Source organism: Palaemon carinicauda, chromosome 13 (genome assembly GCF_036898095.1).
Source record: "Palaemon carinicauda isolate YSFRI2023 chromosome 13, ASM3689809v2, whole genome shotgun sequence".
NCBI lineage: Eukaryota > Metazoa > Arthropoda > Malacostraca > Decapoda > Palaemonidae > Palaemon > Palaemon carinicauda.
This window is the reverse complement of record NC_090737.1, coordinates 95,205,572-95,213,071: the sequence shown is the minus strand read 5'-3', so window position 1 is coordinate 95,213,071 and position 7,500 is coordinate 95,205,572.

Below are 7,500 nucleotides of genomic sequence, written 5' to 3'. Positions count from 1 at the left end.
ACACAGACACCGAATAGTCTGGCCTATTCTTTACAGATTCTCCTCTGTCCTCATACACCTGACAACACTGAGATTACTAAACAATTCTTCTTCACCCAAGGTGTTAACTACGGCAATGTAATTGTTCAGTGGCTACTTTCCTCTTGGTAAGGGTAGAAGAGACTCTTTAGCTATGGTAAGCAGCTCTTCTAGGAGAAGGATACTCCAAAATCAAACCATTGTTCTCTAGTCTTGGGTAGTGCTATAGCCTCTGTACCATGGCCTTCCACTGTCTTGGGTTAGAGTTCTCTTGCTTGAGGGTACACTCAGGCACACTGTTGTATCTAGTTTCTCTTTCTCTTGTTTTGTTGAAGTTTTTATTGTTTATATAGGAAATATTTATTTAAATGTTGTTACTATTCTTAAAATATTTTATCTTTCCTTGTTTCCTCACTGAGCTATTTTCCCTGTTGGGGCCCCTGGGCTTATAGCCTCCTGCTTTTCCAACTAGGGTTGTAGCTTAGCATTTAATAATAATAATAATAATTAGGCGATTTTTTTCTAAGCAGTCAAGAAGAGAATTTGCAATAAAAGAGGTGAATTTACATATCAGTAAGAATAAATTTGCTTTGGGAATGCGGGAACTAGTTTAGCAAAAACTGACAAAGTTGGAATTGTGGAAGAAGGAGGAACTCGGAATGGCTGAAATCAAGAGAGAATCAAAATTGAATGAACGAAAACAAATTTGGGAAGTTGAAATTCGTGTGTGTTGAAAGTCAGAAGTAGATACCGAAGTAGGAAAAGGAGAATAGTTTCTTGGTGAAAATGCATACTCATCGCGAGTAATTGTGCGCCGGTAAATTTTAATTTCCCTCAGATTGTACGAAAAATTGGAACCATAATGGTACATGATTGAAATCACTAATGATTTGAGAGCGGGAATGAGAGCTCATCTGCATCTGTGCCTGGAAGGGGAATGCGCATGAAGATATGAAGAGTAGGGTTTGAGTGAGGGAGTGCAAGAGATTTTTGCAATATTAATAATAATAATAATAATAATAATGATGATGACATAAAGGGCCTCGGTTAGATTTCGCCAATCATCTCTATCTTGAGCTTTTAAATCAATACTTCTCCATTCATCATCATCTACTTCACGCTTCATAGTCCTCAGGGATGTAGGCCTAGGTCGTCCAACTCTTCTAGTGTCTAGTGGAGCCAGTTAAAAGTTTGGATAACTAATCTCATTTTAGGAATGCAAAGAGTATGCCCAAACCATCTCCATCTACCCTTCCCCATGATTTCGTCCACATAGGAATTCGGGTAATCTCTCCTATAGTTCCATTTCTAATCCTGTCCCGCCATTTAACTCGCAATATTCTTCTGAGGACTTTGCTCTCAAACTTACTAAATCTGTTGGATATTGTTTCATTGTCATACCACGACTCGTGTACATACAGTAAAACCCATCTCACTAAACTGATTTTTATATGTAATTTCAGATGATTTAGTTTCCAAATTTTACTTAACCCAGCCATTGTCTCATTTGCCTTTTTTAACCTTTCATTAAACTCAAATTCTAAAGATCCTGTATTAGAGATCATAGTTCCTAAAATTATTAATTTGAATCTCTCTCTCTCTCTCTCTCTCTCTCTCTCTCTCTCTCTCTCTCTCTCTCTCTCTCTCTCTCTCTCCAACAATTTATACCTAACCGCACTTATCTTATTTGGTTAACTAAAAGGAAAAGTTCACCTAAATTTATTCTTAGTAGTTAAATGAATGAAATATTTCCCTCCCAACTACTTCGTAACTCCACGAATTACAATTATCATCTCATTGGATTTAGGTACCAGTAAAACTCCTGTTTTTGCTCCGGGCCAAAACAGTTAGCATTTTTGGTCAATTAACTTTAGGTATAGGCTATAATTTGGTCAATAGTGAGATAAGGATTTAATACGTTCCATGGAAAAAATGCTGAATATTTAGTTCTCCGATTCATTATATTTTAGCAATTCTACGCGATTTCCATATTTGGTCTCTGTTATATAAAAGCATTGATTATCGTTAAATTGTTTTGCATAAAAAAAATCATCATACTATTTTATGTAAACATGTAGCGACAGACATTAAGGATACAAACGGTTCAAGGGAAAATTAAATGTACTTTATAATTAATATATAGAAATGCACAAAATGTATTATTGTACACTTTTAAATGTAACGCAAACAAATATATTTTATGCACCACCTTTTATAGAATTATATGCCCGAAATTGATTTATGAAAATTTGCATTTTCACTATTGCTAATATTTAAAAACCTTTCTAAATTTGTGACATTGCCGGCTTTTACCGTGTCGTTTAGTAAATGACTAAATCTACTATGAAACGAAAACAAGGAATATCAAATTCACAATAGAGCGATTAAGTATTTATCAGTTGTTCAAATTATACAAAAAAAAAAAATCATCTCTGAAGATTAAGAAGTACCAAATTCTATTGAAGAAAACCGAAAAGTATAATAATGCTCTTTCATTTGTTCTATTTCTCTTCCTAACAGGCAAATGCTTCTCGCCTTAAAAAAGAGCATATATAATCTTATTTTAATTTTAAGAGAAATTATATGTATATATATATATATATATATATATATATCATATATATATGTATATATATAATATATATATATATATATATATATATATATATATATATATACATATATATATATATATATATATACATATATATATATATATATATATATATATATATATATATATATAAATATATATACATAATATATATATATATATATATATATATATATATTTAAATATATATATATATATATATATATATATATATATATATATATATATATATATATATATATATATGATATCATGCCCAATCCATGAAATAGGATTTCATTCCTTGTTTAACAAAATAGACGGCAATTTGCCTAAAGTGTGAATAGAATCTTAAATGTTGCCTAATTCAAAGGTTATGCAGTTTATTTCAGGAAATAGGCAAGTTGCCTGTTTCCTGATTTAGGCAAATCAATTGTAGTATCACCTTAAGTATTCCCTGCGATCATATTAACCAACTTTTGTTGGGCGCTGTGTGTTGACTGCCTTATGGCCATATATAATAGTGTGAAAAAAGTGAATATGACATCATGTGTCCACCAATGGAAAAGTCTCTAACTGTTAAAGACCGATCTGCTTGGTTTGATGGAGAGACTTTAGAGAAAGCGGGAAAAAAGATGCAATAAAAAGTGGAATCCGTTAGAAACTGAATATACATGGGTAGAATACAAAACTGTTATGTATCAATTTAATCACCTGCTAAGATGGAAAAGGCGAATACTAAAAGAAAAAGACCCGCGAAGCAGCAACAGACATAAATAAGTAATAGTGTCTTAGATGGGAAATGTAAATGAAAAAAGGCTACTAGAGAGATCCAGTGACTAAACTAGCAAATACTTTTCTAGTATTCTTTGAAAACAAAACAGAAAATATAAATATTTACAAATATTAAACATCAGATTAATGCTACACCAGATACACAGATAAGATTAACGAGATTCAATAATATAACAAGACGATGTCACCAGAATTATCAAGAGAGCAAAGAAAACAAACTGCTCGATCGATCCTATGTCAATATATGAAGTAACTGGAGAAAGAAACTTTTCAAGCTTAGCTAATATAATTTCGAGAATTGCAAATACAAGCATCGAGGAGTGTGTTTCCCAAATCAGAGAAAATGGCTATAGTCACACCGGTTCTGAAAAGCCCTTTAGATTATCAGGAATTACACCCGTATACACCTGTTTTGAATCTATCCTTTATTTTAGAAGTGCTGGAATATCTAATTCTTGAACAACTAATTGGTCACTTAGAAAAAATAGAAGCTTTGCCAGACAATCTGTCTACTTACAGATAATTATAATCACGGAGACAGCTATCAGTTATGTTGTAAATATGCTGGAAAAGATGGATGAAAACTTTATTACTTGATCTCAATATTGCTTTTTATACAGTTGTGCATGAAATACTACTAAATAATCTATGTTCCATCTGTATTCAAGATCAAACTTTTGAATACCTAAGACTACTTGGCTGGCAGAAATTATTGTGTTCAAATTGGCAACTCAATCATCATATAAACTCAGGAGTAACTTAGGGGAGTAAACTGGGCGAAATCATCTTATTATGTATCTATACTATTGGTATGTCGAAAATACTACAAAGGTAAGGAGTGATGTTCAAACTATTTGCAGAAGATACACCATTTTACTTCTCCATAAATGATATAGACGACACTACTGAAACTCTAAACCACATTCTTGCCAGTGTAAGGCAATGGATGACAATCTAGCAACTAAAATCAAATTAAAATAAAACTGAGTTTATGGTGGTTGGAGAGAAAAACAGCTTAAGAAACTAGGATGATATTCAGATAAACATAAATAACAACTCTGCCCCAATATCTAGTGAAGTTCGTGATCTAGGCGTATCTCTTGATTGTAACTTGTCTTTCAATGCCCAAACAAATAATGTAGTAAAACTGTTGGTTATCATCTTAGAAACATTGCTTTTATAAAGAAGTACCTGGATGAACATTCTGTAAAGAAACTTGATAAATTGTGTTATTACCAGGATTGACTACTGTAACTCTATCTACTACAATTTACAAGTGAAACAATTCGAATATTACAAAACTTATTAAACAGAGGAGCAAGACTGATAAAAGGTGTCCCACCTAAAGAAAGAACCACTCCTATACTAATTGATTTACACTGTCTGCCTATTAAAGCAAGAATTGAGCTTAAAACATGTACAATAACCCATAGAGTTCTCATAATCGGACGTCCAAAATATCTAAGATAATTGCTACATATTTGTGCAGCCAACAAATCGTGTTAACACAAGAATTGTTACAGATTGTTCCAAATAATTGGAACCTAGAAGTATGACTACTGTAGGATCTAGAGCCTTTGAATATGCAGCCCCGAGACTAAACAGTCAGCTCCCAATAAACATTCGAAAAACTGAATATATTAACGCTTCCAAGAAGAAAACTTTCTTGTTCTCCAAGTGCTTCCATAGTGCAGTGTGAAATATTGAATGCTTTCGAACGAACATGATAAAATGACATTGGAGGGCCTAAAGAGAATATGTATCCCCTGCTGCACAGGCCCAGAAAAGCAGCCCGTAAAGTAAAGTAATAAATACATCATATCCTTTCAAGATGGACTTTAATTTCTTATCGAAATTACTATTGAGAGTTTCTGAGGGATTTCCAGGTACTTCTGAGTAAGTTTAATAATATAACAGACATGCATATCCGTACATGTATGGTCTTATCAAAACACACAAGGTTAATAACCCTATCCGCCAATTAGTCAGTTTCAGTTGGTACCGTTACTTACAAATTGTCTAAATGGTTAGTAAAAGTCCTCATACCTATTGATGGAATTATATCTCAACCACATATAAAGGCACGATAATACCTTATTTTCTACTGTGTTTATGGAATGTGGTATGCCTCTATGCAGTGTTATAAATGAGAAATCTATCTACTTTACTTGTTACCTTTGTGTGCTCTGCCTTCATTTATACGTTTAGTTTATTCTATAATCGTAAAGAATTATATTTGAATTCTATTACAGTCACAGGCTGTTTCCTTAATAGTATATGTATGTATTTCGAAGGAATGCATTTCTTAGCGTTTGCCGGCGACCGTTTCAATATTCAACCCACTCTCATTCATGTTCTTGCCACAAATTTCTGAAAACGACTACTAAAGGATAATTTATGCACACCCTTGCTAGCAGTAGATAAGTGTTGAGCAGAGAGAGAGAGAGAGAGAGAGAGAGAGAGAGAGAGAGAGAGAGAGAGAGAGAGAGAGAGAGAGAGAGAGAGAGATACAAAATATTGTTGTGATTTTGCTTTGTTACTTGAAAGGAAGAGGAAGAAAAACTGAACTTAAATGGTATTATAGGTGAGGGGACATTTTGATATCTTAAAACGAGATATTTATTTCTAAATTTAGGCAATTCCTGGATGTTAGGATTTTTTATTTGTTGACAATATGCATATAAACAGTGATGTATCCAATAGATACTCTTCTTATTTATTGGTGCGCATTAATTAAATTTTCAAAATAATACCCTTTGGTTGCTAAACAATGGTATCAGGTGGGCCTATTTAATTGGATACATATATCAAGGCTAGTTTTTCTTGTTAAGACTCCCAACTAGGGGAGAGAGAGAGAGAGAGAGAGAGAGAGAGAGAGAGAGAGAGAGAGAGAGAGAGAGAGAGAGAGAGAGAGAGAGAGAGAGAAAGTTTTCATTAAAGCTTCCAGGATTGAATATTACGGTAATATTTATTATTTACAATATTATTATTATTATTATTATTATTATTATTATTATTATTATTATTATTATTATTACTACTAGCCAACCTATAACCCTAGTTGGAGAAGCAAGATTCTATAAGCCCAAGGACTCCAACAGGGAAAAACACCCCAGTGAGGAAAGGAAATAAGGCAATAAATAAATGATCAGAACATATTACCAATAAATCATTCTAAAAATAGTAACAACGTTAAAGCAGATATGTCATATATGCACAAAAAAGACTTATGTCAGCCTGTTCAACATAAAAACAATTGCTGCAACTTTGAACTTTTGAAGTTCATTTGATTCAACTACCCGATTAGGAAGATAATTCCACAGCTTGGTCACAGCTGGAATAAAACTTCTAGAATACTGTATAGTATTGAGCCTCATGATGAAGAAGGATACTAAAACCTCAAGTACCTCTTTTTAAGGCTGATATATGTTTGATCTTAGATTAATAAGAGATTATGACCATTCAATTCCTGAGCTGACCTTATGAAAGAGGAACAATGGACATTACAGTTCTCGTTGCCAGTTATTTTACTCCAACTAACAACAATCGGAGATTTCCTCTACTACTACTACTACTACTACTACTATACCAGTAGTAGTAGTAATTGATAACTTATTTGGACAAAAAGCATCAACATAACTATCACAATTAGGAAAAGCACCAACGTCAACATCAATAATGAAAAATTTGACCAAAATCTCTCGTACTCCTCTAATTAAACCCTACTCTTCATCTCTTCAAGCGTATTCCAGTTCCAGCAACAGGTGCAAATGCACTCCAATTCCCATGCCCAAATCATGACGGATTTCAATCGCAGATCATTATGGTTTCAATTTACTAACATTCTGGTCGGGAATTCAAAGCTACCAGCGTACAATTACTCGCAATGAACATACATTTTCGACAAGAAATTTCTTTCCTCGTCCTATTCCGTTTTCGCCTCCTGACTTCCAAATTTTCAACTTCCCAAACTCGTTTTCGTTCATTCACTTTCGATTTTCTGTCGACTCCTGCCATTCCGAGTTCCTCCTTCCACCAAAATTCAAACTTTGCCAGTTTTTTAAAAACTAGTTTCCGTTCCCCCAAAAGCAAAT